Here is a 12,885-nt window from a genome sequence, read left to right as displayed (position 1 = left end):
AAACTCATACATTTATTGTCAATTGATTTTGACAAGGGGCTAAGACCATTCAATGGGGAAAGAAGAGTCTCTTCAACTAATAGTGCTGGGAAAACTGGTTATCTATATGCAAAAGAATGAAGTTGGACCCTTACCTCAGACCATATTCAAAAATTAACTCAAAATGGATCAAAGACCTAAAAGTAAGAGTTAATACTGTAACACTCTTAGAAGAAAACACAAGGGGAAAGCTTCATGACATTGGATTTGGCAATGATTTCTTGGACATGACATCAAAAGCATAGGAAACAAAAGACAAAAATAGATCAACTGGACTTCAAAATTAAATACCTTTGTGCATCAAAGGTAACTATAAGTATAGTAAAAAGGCAACCCTCAAAAAGGGAGAAAATTTTCAAATTATTTATCAGGCAAGAGATTAACATCCAAAATATAAAAACAATTTCTACACTTCAACAATGACAAAAAACCTAATTTTAAAATGATCAAATGAATAGACATTTCTTCCACGAAGATACACAAGTGGCCAATAAGAACATGAAAAGATGATCAACATCATTAATCACTGGGGAAATGCAAATCAAAATCACAATTAGATACCACTTCACGCCCATTATGATGACTATAATTAAAAAATAAATGAGAAAATAACAAGCACTGGTGAGGATGTGGAGAAATTAGAACTCTTGTGCATTGCTGATAGGAATGTAAAATGGTGCAGCTGCTGTGGAAAACAATATGGTGATTCCTCAAAACTTTAAATTACCAGGTAATCCAACAATTACACTTTTAGGTATATACCCAAAACAACTGAAAGCAGGGACTTGAACAGATGTTTGTACTCCAATGTTCATAGCAACATTATATCACAATAGCCAAAGGTGGAAAAAACCCAAATGTATACAATAGATGAGTGCATAAACAAACTGTGGTTTATACATATTATGAAATATTATTTAGCCCTAAAAAAGAAGTAACATTTTGATACATGCTAAAACATGGAAACCTTGAAAGCATTAGGCTAAGTGAAATAAACCAGACACAAAATGTCAAATATTGTATGATTCCACTTACATGAGGTACATAGACCAGTCAAATTCAGAGACAGAAAGTAGAATAGTGGTTACCAGAGGTTTGGGGGAACAGAAGCTGGAGTGATGGGGAGTTATAGTTTAATAGGTACAGAGTTTCCGTTTGGGATGATGCAAAAGTTCTGGGGGTGGATAGTGGTAGTGTGAATGTGCTTAGTGCTACTGAGTTGTACACTTAAAAATGGTTAAAATGGTAAACATTATGATACATATTTTACCACAATGAGAAAACAATGAAAGAAACATAGACTACCAATATATTTATAAAATATAAATGAAAGCTTTCAGAATCCTGGGTGTGGCTGCATAACATCCAAGTAGAAAACATAAAGTAAATAATAAACAAATTTATCTACGAAAATAGTAAAGCTCCTGTTTTAATATCCCCTTGAGCAAAGTTAAAGCAAATTAAGTGGAAAATTTTTGTTCCAAATATGAGAAACAAACTATTGGACTGAATAATGTTTTTATATAACAATATACAGATGAATACACCAATGTGAAGAAGAATGAGCCAAGGATAGAAATGGAGATTTAATAAAAGAGGAATTAAAAATGTACATGAAAACATATGTAACTTATGAAAACTAAATACAAACGTTGTAAGATATGCCATATTGGCCTTAAAACTAGCAAGTTTTTATAAAAATAATGTTCACTGTACCTTAATTTTGATGTACTATTAGTTCCTAATTCATTTTGGTGGTAAATAATTCATATACAACTTTTCTAGAGAGTACTTTATATCCTTATTTAAAATAAGCATGTTTTTTGAATTTTATTTATTTTTTATACAGCAAATTCTTATTAGTTATCTATTTTATACATATAAGTGTATATATGTCAATCCCAATCTCCCAATTCATCACACCACCACCACCACCCCTGCCACTTTTCCCCCTTGGTGTCTGTACATTTGTTCTCTACGTCTGTGTCTCTATTTCTGCCCTGCAAACCGGTTCATCTCTACCATTTTTCTAGGTTCCACATATATGCGTTATATATATATGATATTTGTTTTTCTCTTTCTGACTTACTGCACTCTGTATGACAGTCTCTAGATCCATCCACGTCTCTACAAATGACCCAATTTTGTTCCTTTTTATGGCTGAGTAATATTCCATTGTATATATGTACCACATCTTCTTTATCCATTTGTCTGTCGATGGGCATTTAGGTTGCTTCAATATCCTGGCTATTGTAAATAGTGCTGCAATGAACATTGGGGTGCATATGTCTTTTCGAATTATGGTTTTCTCTGGGTATACGCCGAGTAGTGGGATTTCTGGGTCATATGGTAATTCTATTTTTAGTTTAAGGAACCTCCATACTGTTCTTCATAGTGGCTGCATCAATTTACATTCCCACCAACAGTGCAAGAGGGTTCCCTTTTCTCCACACCCTCTCCAGTATTTGCTGTTTGTAGATTTTCTGATGATGCCCATTCTAACTGGTGTGAGGTGATACCTCATTGTAGTTTTGATTTGCATTTCTCTAATAATTAGTGATGTTGAGCAGCTTTTCATGTGCTTCTTGGCCACGTGTATGTCTTCTTTGGAGAAATGTCTATTTAGGTCTTCTGCCCATTTTTTCATTAGGTTGTTTTTTTAATATTGAGCTGCATGAGCTGTTTATATATTTTGGAGATTAATCCTTTGTCCGTTGATTCGTTTGCAGATATTTTCTCCCATTCTGAGGGTTGTTTTTTCTTCTTGATTGTACTTTGCTTTGCAAAAGCTTTTAAGTTTCATTAGATCCCATTTGTTTGTTTTTATTTCCATTACTCTAGGAGGTGGATCAAAAAAGATCTTGCTGTGATTTATATAAAAGAGTGTTCTTCCTATGTTTTCCTCTCAGAGTTTTATAGTGTCCGATCTTACATTTAGGACTCTAATCCATTTTGAGTTTATTTTTGTGTATGGTGTTAGGGAGTGTTCTAATTTCATTCTTTTACATGTAGCTGTCCAGTTTTCACAGCACCACTTATTGAAGAGACTGTCTTTTCTCCATTGTATATCCTTGCCTTTGTCATAGATTAGTTGACCATAGGTGTGTGGGTTTATCTCTGGGGTTTCTATACTGTACCATTGATCTATATTTCTGTTTTTGTGCCAGTACCACATTGTCTTTTTTTTTTTTGCAGTACGTGGGCCTCTCACTGTTGTGGCCTCTCCCGTTGCGGAGCACAGGCTCCGGACGCGCAGGCTCAGAGGCCATGGCTCACGGGCCTAGCCACTCTGTGGCATGTGGGATCTTCCCGGACCGGGGCACGAACCCGTGTCCCCTGCATTGGCAGGCGGACTCTCAACCACTGCACCACCAGGGAAGCCCTTCACATTGTCTTGAAACTGTAGCTTTGTAGTATAGTCTGAAGTCAGGGAGTCTAATTCCTCCAGCTCCATTCTTTTCCCTCAAGACTGCTTTGGCTATTTGGGGTCTTTTGTGTCTCCATACAAATTTTAAGATTTTTTGTTCTAGTTCTGTCAAAAATACCACTGGTAATTTGATAGGGATTGCAATGAATCTGTAGATTGCTTTGGGCAGTTTAGTCATTTTCACAATATTGATTCTTCCAATCCAAGAACATGGTATATCTCTCCATCTGTTTGTGTCATCTTTGATTTCTTTCATCAGTGTCTCATAGTTTTCTGAGTACAGGTCTTTTACCTCCTTAGGTAGGTTTATGCCTAGGTATTTTATTCTTTTTGTTAAAAGTAAGCATGTTTTTAAATCCAGCAATCCATCTATAGGAATGTATCTCATGGTAATCATTAAACTTAAGAGAGAAAATAGTATATTTCTATGGGATTATTTATATTAACAAAGTTTGGAAATGATCAACAATCACAATTATGTATAGGCAGATAAAGTATTGTGTTTCAAAAAATGGAAAACTTGGTAGGCATTAATAATTATGTACAGATATAATGACTGATAGTCACAAGATTTTTTTTAATTGATTTTTTATTGAATGGTTCTTTAAATTCTATAGTGCTTTACAATTTTCAAAAGTTTCACAGACATAATTTCATGCAATCCCGTAATAACCCTTTTTTCCCCTACCCCTATATTGCCCCTCCCCCCTTCCCTCTCCTCACTGATAACCACTAGTTTGTTCTCCTTTTCTGTGAGTCTGCTTCATTTTTGTTTTGCTCACTAGTTTGCTGTATTTTTTAGATTCCCCATATAAGTGACATCATACAGTATTTGCTTTCTCTGTATGACTATTTCACTTAGCATAATGCCCTCCAAGTCCATCCATATTGCTGCAAATGGCAAAATTTCATTCTTTTCTTTGGCTGAGTCATATTCCATTATATATGTGTGTGTGTGTGTGTGTGTGTGTGTGTGTGTATATATATATATATATGTGTGTGTGTATATATATATATATATATATCACATCTTCTTTAACAATTCATCTGTTTATGGACACTTAGGTTGCTTCCATACCTTGGCAATTGTAAATAACGCTGCTACGAACTTTGAGGTGCATGTATCTTTCCGAATTAGTGTTTTTGTTGTTTTTTGTTTTGGATATATACCCAGGAATGAAATTGCTGGGTCATATGGTAGTCCTATTTTTAGATTTTTGAGAAATTTCCATACTGTTTTCCACAGTGGCTGCACCAATTTATATTTCCACCAACAGTGTATGAGGGTTCCCTTTTCTCCACATCCTCACCATCATGTGGTTTTTTTTGATGATAGCCATTCTGACCAGTGTGAGGTAGTATATCATTGTGGTTTTCATTTGCATTTTCCCAATGATTAGTGATGATGAGCGTCTTCTCATGTGCCAGCTTGCCATCTATATTTTCTGTTTGGAAAAAATGTCTATTCAGTTCTTCTGCCTAGTTTTTAATAATTTTTTTAATGATGAGTTATATGAGCTGTTACATATATGTTACATATTAACCCTTTATTGGTCATATCATTTGCAAATATGACCCATTCAGTAGGTTGTCTTTTCTTTTTATCAATGGTTTCCTTTGCTGTGCAAAAGCTTTTAAGTTTAATTAGGTCCCATTTGTTTATTTTTGCTTCCATTTCCTTTGCTTTAGGAGACGGATCCAAAAAAAGATTATGCAGCAATTTATGTCAAAGAGTGTTCTGCCTCTGTTTTCCTCTAGGAGTTTTATAGTACCCAGTCTTGCATTTTGGTCTTTAATCCATTTTGAGTTAGTTTTTGTAGCTGGTGTTAGATAATGTTTTGATTTCATTCTTTTACATGTAGCTGTCCAATTTTCCCAGCACCAATATTGAAGAGACTGTCTTTTCTCCTGATATTCACAAGATTTTGAGAAAATAAACAGATTACATACAAAAATGCAATGTCTCTGCAATTTTGTAAAAATTATAGATATGCCCTAAAATACCAATGTCTAATATAAACACAGTATTTGTAAAGGTACATTTGATATTAGACACTAATTCTGACTGGTTTATAAAACCTTTGAAATTCAGGCATTTTTGCTCTTAAGTAGATAATAATTTCTTCTTCAATATTTATATAATACAGAGTAATTAAGCCCTGAAGGCACTGAAACACAACCTTCTCAGACCAAATCCATGTCATCCTACTTAGAAGGTGGGGAATCTTGGACAAGTTGTTTCACTTGCATAAGCTTTAGTTTTCTTTATTGGTATAGTGGCAATATTACTTACTACCACACACATAGGGTTTTGTTTCTAGATTTAAATTAGATAATTATACGAATCTTTTAGTTCTGTGCCTCACACATGAAAAGCATAAACATAATATTTTCAGTCGCCCTCCTTGGCATGTTTTCGCTGGAGTAAAACAGGCAGGGATTGTTGGGTGGGACACCAACAGAATGTTCTGCTCTAGCTCCTATTATATGAAAGCTGTGATGGGTAATTTTATGGGTCAACTTGACTGGGCCATGGGTGCCCAGATATTTGGTTAAACTCTATCTCGTATGTCTCTGAGGGTGTTTTGGATGAGATTAACATTTGAAATCAGTGGACTGAGTAAAGCAGATTGTCCTCCCTGATGTGGGTTTCACCCAATCCGTTGAAGGCCTGAATAGAATAAAAAGACTGAGCGAAGAGAATTCTTCCTGTCTTTGAGCTGCAACATCAGTCTTCTGCTGCTTTCACACTCACACTCCAACTGGAACATACACCATCGGCTCTCCTGGTCTTCAGGCCTTCAAACTTAGACTGGGACTATGCTATCCTGGGTCTCCAGTTTGTCAGCTGCAGAACTTGGGACTTTTTGGCCTCCATAACTTATAACATTGGGTTGGCCAAAATGTTCATTCAGGTGTAAGGAAAAAGTGAACAAACTTTTTGGACAACCCAATAACTATCTATCTATATATCTATCTATATGGTTATATATGGTCTATATATAGGTAGATATATGTATGTATATATTATCTATATCACCTATTGGTTCTGTTTCTCTGCAGAACCCAGCCTAATGAAGAGCAAAAGAAAGAAATCTCAGCTATGCTGGGGCTCAGACATCCACTGTATGTGACCTACAGAAGTTGTCTGAGGGAACTCTTAAGGGAGGGGACCCAGGCAAATGACATTTAAATCAGAACTAAGCTTTAAGGGAAGGGGAGATGAAGTGCACAACCAGGAATGATGCTACTGCACCTCTGACCCTCTTCCAGTTCCTCTTAAAGTCTCCAAGCACTTTCCCTTCTTGGTGTTGGTTTGAAAACTCAGAGAAGTCCCCAGGTTAAATTCAAAACTGGCCCCCATACATGGAGGGCAAGGAGAGACCAATAGAAGAAGCAGAACACTCCGGATTGGTAGGTGGCAGTGTTAATAAGCAAGGGCACTTACATAGGAGGCTTGTCTTGAGCTGCTTTAAGTGAGTAAATCTCTACACCCACCTGCCAGAATCTTAGAAGTTTATATAGTGGCTGTATCTGGGTTCAGTCACATATACTGTCCAGATGGTCTCAACAACACATTAGCACCTCAAGGATGCATGCTTGGAATGACTCCTAGTGTGAGAACATTGGGCAGAATGTACATTCCAAGGAAGGGAGTAGGGAGGAGTCTCCAATTGCCAGGATCCAGTTTGCAGGTCAACCAGCGGTCACTTCCTCCTGATGACCTCTTCCAACAGCCTCCATCTTTTAAAAGGTTGTTGGTGGGATTCTGTACGGCCTTTTGTTAGAGCATCTCCCCGTCCAGCATTGTGGTCCAGATAATAGTCATTCAAAGGTGTTCCCTGTTTCGAGACAACCCCACAAAGTAAGAATACCCATTTGCCTGCCCATACCTTTTATTTCTTTGTCAAATTGTGCTCACATGGTGGGGGTCACATATTCAGGAAGTCTGTATGAAGAAGAAATCTCCTTAACTTGGGATATTAAAAAGCATCTTAATGTAGAGTTCTGTCACATTTTCTCCTTTTTCTCCTGTAATTTTCTCCACAATTATTCATAAACTGACATACTGTTGACTTTAATCATTCTGCCACGTCATCATAAGACTCACTTTAAACCATATTAATATAGAATAATTTGCTGAATTTTTCACTATTTTTAAAAGAAATAAATATAAATTTATAAATTCGTATAGCAACTATAAGCATGGTTATAGGAAAGGTTTATATTTTTCTATTGACTGATGTCATGGCGGTAAATTATCATCTTTGAAATTATTAACTACTGCTCAGTTACCCTGTAATGGTTGTGCTGATGCACAGGGATGCCAGCTATGTTGTTAAGAGTCTGGTAGCTTATAGCGGTTTTCCACAATTCTTCCTTTACTAGGTGCCCTTGTCATGGCTCACCCCTGCTGTTAATATTGGGCTCGTCCATTTGACTTGTCTAATCAACAGAATGTGGGCTGATCAGGATGGGTATATAGACTTTAAAGATGCTTTGGCTCAGGCTTTTGTGCTTCTGCCGTGCACCATGAAAAGAACATACCTAAGAACCTGCTGGCCAAAATGAGACATCAGAAACAGAAGGGGAGAATAACCTTTTTAACCACATGAGTTATTTCAAAAAGCACCCCTTCTAAGAAAGCAACTGGAAGTTTTCCACCAGGTGAAAGAGTAGAAAACTAGAAATTCAATATAGGAGAGAAGTGAAAAGAATCTCTATAGTGATGGTGGTGGAGGAGATTACAGTATCTCTTGTGCACCAGGCACAGAGGGCAACCAGCCCAGAGTGGATCATATTTTAAAATTGTGGCCAAAGACGATGCAGACCTTTTCCTCCACAGGAAACACTCAGGTATACCGAAAGTAAATTGAATTAAAAATCTGGTGAAATCCGTAGTAATGGTATATGACTGACACTGAATTATGAGGTATTAAAGAAATATTTTCAAATCTTGAATGTCTACTCTGAGGCAATATAGTCTGCTATTTATATAGAATATCTCCCCAAGAATACAGAAGCTGAAAAATGAGGTTGTCTCTAAAGAGCATCATTGTGTAGCTTGGGGAAAGGGGAAAGAATAAGACTTTTGTTTCTTTTGAATTTAGCACTGTGTGTGTGTTATAAAAATGAACTGGGTAAATATATCCCCCAAATTCCAGTTACACCTTTGTTTTATTTCCACATTATAAAATTTGGCCTTCTTTAGTTTTGAAGCTAGCAGAATTCCAGGAGTTAAATTTGAAAGAGTAGCCTCCTCTGACTCTGGGAGAAAAAATACCTTACAAAGATGGACCAATAGTATTTCCCCTGTCCCCAACAGCTACAAAAAATCAGATAATAAAAAGCTCCTAGTAAATGTTCTCACTAATAAAATAGACTTTAATACTTCAGATTTTTTGTTGTCTTTTTGAAATAAACATTAACCTCTCAAGAGTCTGTAATTATGTTTGGTGGTCTTAATCATGCATACATTTAATTTAAATTGTCATGTTTTATGAAATGTACACATGTGTAAAATTTTTGTTAAAATAAAGGATCTGGTTTATTCTGGTGTTTCTTTCATTATATATACATGCATGAAAAGTTAATGAAATGCATGGGTCTGCTAGATTTCTTATTTAAATAAAACATTCAAGAGTCTGTGACCAATTTAAAGTAACATTAGTGATTATGTCAGAAACTACCCATGACCCATTTTAGCAATTAAGAGCAGACGTACACTGTTGGCTAATGGGAAATGTTTCCTTGCTCCTAAGAGAGAGAACAGAAAATGATCTCTCCTATTTTTACCTCTGGATGTTGTCATGGCTGTGTAGAATGTCCCAAAACCTGTCAGCCGTCATGGTAGCAGCTGACACTGGGGAATACAAAGTGGAAAACGAAAGAGAATCTGAGTCTCTGAATATTTCATTTTCCTAATGAATCAAAAATCTCTGGAGCTGGTTCTCCCTTTTAAAGCCTGTTATATGACTCAACATACGTTCTCATTTCTTCAGCCAGGTTGGTATTTTAATTTCTGATTAGTATATCCTAACTGTAACAAACAACTAAAGCACATGGTTCATACTGGGAGCTGGAGATGCAGAGACAAAGCTGATTCCATCACAGCCATCAACCAGCTGTCTGGTGGGGGATGAACACACACACAGAATGGCCTAGGTGTTAAATGCTGTCCTACAAATTGTACAGATACTTTGTGAAACTAGACAAACCTAATGCATCCAATGATGTATGAGCAAGGAGAGATATTGCAAAAATATTCAAATAGCCAATAAACAATAAGAAAATTGGAAATGTGAACCACAATCGTCACAATCAGATGCCACTATATACCTACCAGAGTAGCAGAAAATATATATATATCTTAAACTGACGATGCCAAGTATTGTCAAGGATACAAACACACACTGCTGGTGGGAGTGCCAGTTGGTATATCTGTTTGGAAATCTATTTAGGAGAACTAAACTTACTAAAGCTGAACACAGGCATACTCATAACCAAACCGAAGCAATTTCACTTCCAGTATATAGAGAAAGAAATGTGTACATGTATGCTCTGAAAGACATGGACAAGTTTGGTCATAACAGTCCTATAAGGAGCTCTGACTTCCCAACACAGCATACCCAAGAACATATAATGAAGGATTTTCAATGAGAGGCAGTGTTGGAATGATGCTTTTATGTGGATCTCGGCTATGAAGGTTCTTTAGAGGAACTGTGCTGGGCACTCAGAGAAATTGTTGTGTCCTAAGTAGAAATTTGAAAACAAGCAAATCAACAGATGAAACTAGAAGAGCGATTAAGGGTTTCCAATTCAAAACAAAACAAGCCAATACAGTCCCGCAATTTTAAAGAACAGGTAATCACAATACAAAACATACAAAAATACATTTTAAAAGACAATTATCAGTCTCACTCATGAGATGTAAAAATTCTAAATAAAATAGTAGCAAATGAGATCAAGCAGTGCATATAAAAGAGACACGCGCGCGCACACATACACACATCAGTGGCTAACCTGGGTATATCCAGGGATGGGAAGAAGTCAAAAGGTCTGTCAGTATAAATTATCACATTAACATATTAAATACTACACCACTGCAGAAAGGGATAATGAAATGGCATTTGATAAAACTCAGGAGCCATGCCTACTTAGGTACAAAAGGATTTTTACTCACAAATTAAGAGAAAACGTTAGAAGGCAACTAACTGTTTGAGAGCATGATGCTGTCATCCTGTCAGCTAACAATCAAACTTGGTGACTGAAATTTCCAACTTTACAAACTCTCTTTTAGTTATGGCAGCATTTCCCAATGCAGTTTCACATCCCTAAGATGTTAATAAGTCGTGAGAATTGGTATTTCCATAGTACAGTTTGAGATATACCAATTTAAACAAAGTTGAACAATTTTCTTCACTTGTCTTTTGATAAACTGATAAGGTGCTTTTGGTCATTCCCTAAGGGGGATTTAGAAGATGCTGCTTCATAAGCTTCTTTAACCAGAGAATTCCCCTTGTTTTTCAAGTATTTTTAAGTACTGGTGATCTTTGAGACAATTTCAGAAATGCTTGGTGGGACGAGGCACAATCTCCACATCTCCTAGTTAACATGCAACTGTGGCACCCAGGAGGAGTAAAATACTGACTGGTAATGCTTTACTCTATTAAAACACTCAGAAGTATTCTCCTTTGTGTTACATTGGATGATTAAAATTGCAATTATGTGGAATAATGCTGTCAACCACTAGCCAGTAAACGACTGTACAGTGATATCGCGGATGGCCTACCTGCACAAAATGGACATAGAGGTAGGGTGCAGATTAAAACAATGACCAAGATGAACCACAGACATTTCTCAATGCAGTTTTGATGTAACTGATATTTGGAAATAAGTAATTTTTAAAGGGTTGAATTCTGTGAGTATATAAACACACTTCTATTTCATCATAACTAATATGCTTTGATGCTAGCACCTAATCATGACAGCCACCCAGATGAAAGTGAATGTGAGAAGCCACCAACTTTGAGATGCCTTCTGATTTCTAAATATTAAAATTCATCTTAGAATTAAGTCGCTGTGTGTGATTTCCTGCTCTAAGAGTCATACAGGTCTAAGAAACTATCAGAATGAATTACAGTTGTGCTGATTCCATTTTTTGTCAGTTAGCTTATATTTCCATTTAAACCAGAAACTTTTGGGTCTGGATATCCCATATATTTTCTATTGCACAATCTTACATCTTACATGTGGATTCTGCTTGCTGATATTTTATTTTTTTTTTATTTTTTATTTTTTTCGGTACGCGGGGCTCTCACTGCTGTGGCCTCTCCCGTTGCGGAGCACAGGCTCCGGACGCGCAGGCTCAGCGGCCACGGCTCACGGGCCCAGGCGCTCCGCAGCATGTGGGATCCTCCCGGACCGGGGCACGAACCCATATCCCTTGCATCGATAGGCGGACTCTCAACCACCGCGCCACCAGGGAAGCCCTGCTTGCTGATATTTTAATTAGAATTTTTACATTTACCTAAATTCAGTTAATCTAGCTTTTGCTTTTTAGAGGGTATCTCCATTTAGTTTTGTTACTGGATTTATGTTGTCCAGGTAAGATGAGTTAGTAAAATTTTTAGCTATTTTCATCTTGAAATTTTTACCTAAGGAGATGACAATTTCCAAGTGTTTTTTTCTAAAAGGGAGATCCTGGACCAATTTTTTCAGCCTTTTCCTTTGTTTATTCGTCCAAATAGGTTTAAATATATTGTACTGCCTTAAATTAAAAAAAACCTCCATATCTATAATTATATCTCCTTTCTTATTCATGATTCTACAATGTTGCCAATTTTCTTGATTTTTCCTTGTTCAGATTTATCAAAGTCTAGTTGAGGTTAGTGGATTTTTCACAGAGGAATAATGATCAAGGACTACTGCTTTAATTCCTAATCATTAATCTCAAATTTTAGCTATATTGATTGCTTCTGTATTTTGGTTTAGGATTTGTTATTTTTCTAGCTTCTTAGTTCAGTGTGACAGGAACCATGTAGATACTGGGGGAAACAAGGTATAGTTCTGGCCCTCCATCTGGGCCAGATGCATCTTGGTTCCTCCAAGACATATTAACAATGGTATTACTTTTCCACTGAGTAGAGCTTCAGGGACATCCTACAAGCTCCAATATACAATCATTTCATTATCATTGTTTTCTGCAAAAACTCTAATTGTTTCAATTTTCTCTTTGATTCAGAACTTATACATACATATGATTATACATTCCCAAAAGTAGCTGACCAAGGTTCACTAATCCTACTAGTTGTATAATGGATCTTTATAATGGAGAACTCTAGCAGTCACCATCTTTTTTTAAAAAATTATTATTTATTTTATTTTATTTTTGGCTGCGTTGGGTCTTCGTTGCTGCA

This window comes from Aethalodelphis obliquidens, unplaced genomic scaffold (assembly GCF_003676395.1).
Source record: "Aethalodelphis obliquidens isolate GAN/ISIS:26980383/991018 unplaced genomic scaffold, ASM367639v1 scaffold43, whole genome shotgun sequence".
Classification (NCBI taxonomy): domain Eukaryota; kingdom Metazoa; phylum Chordata; class Mammalia; order Artiodactyla; family Delphinidae; genus Aethalodelphis; species Aethalodelphis obliquidens.
Note: the sequence above shows the minus strand (reverse complement) of the source record.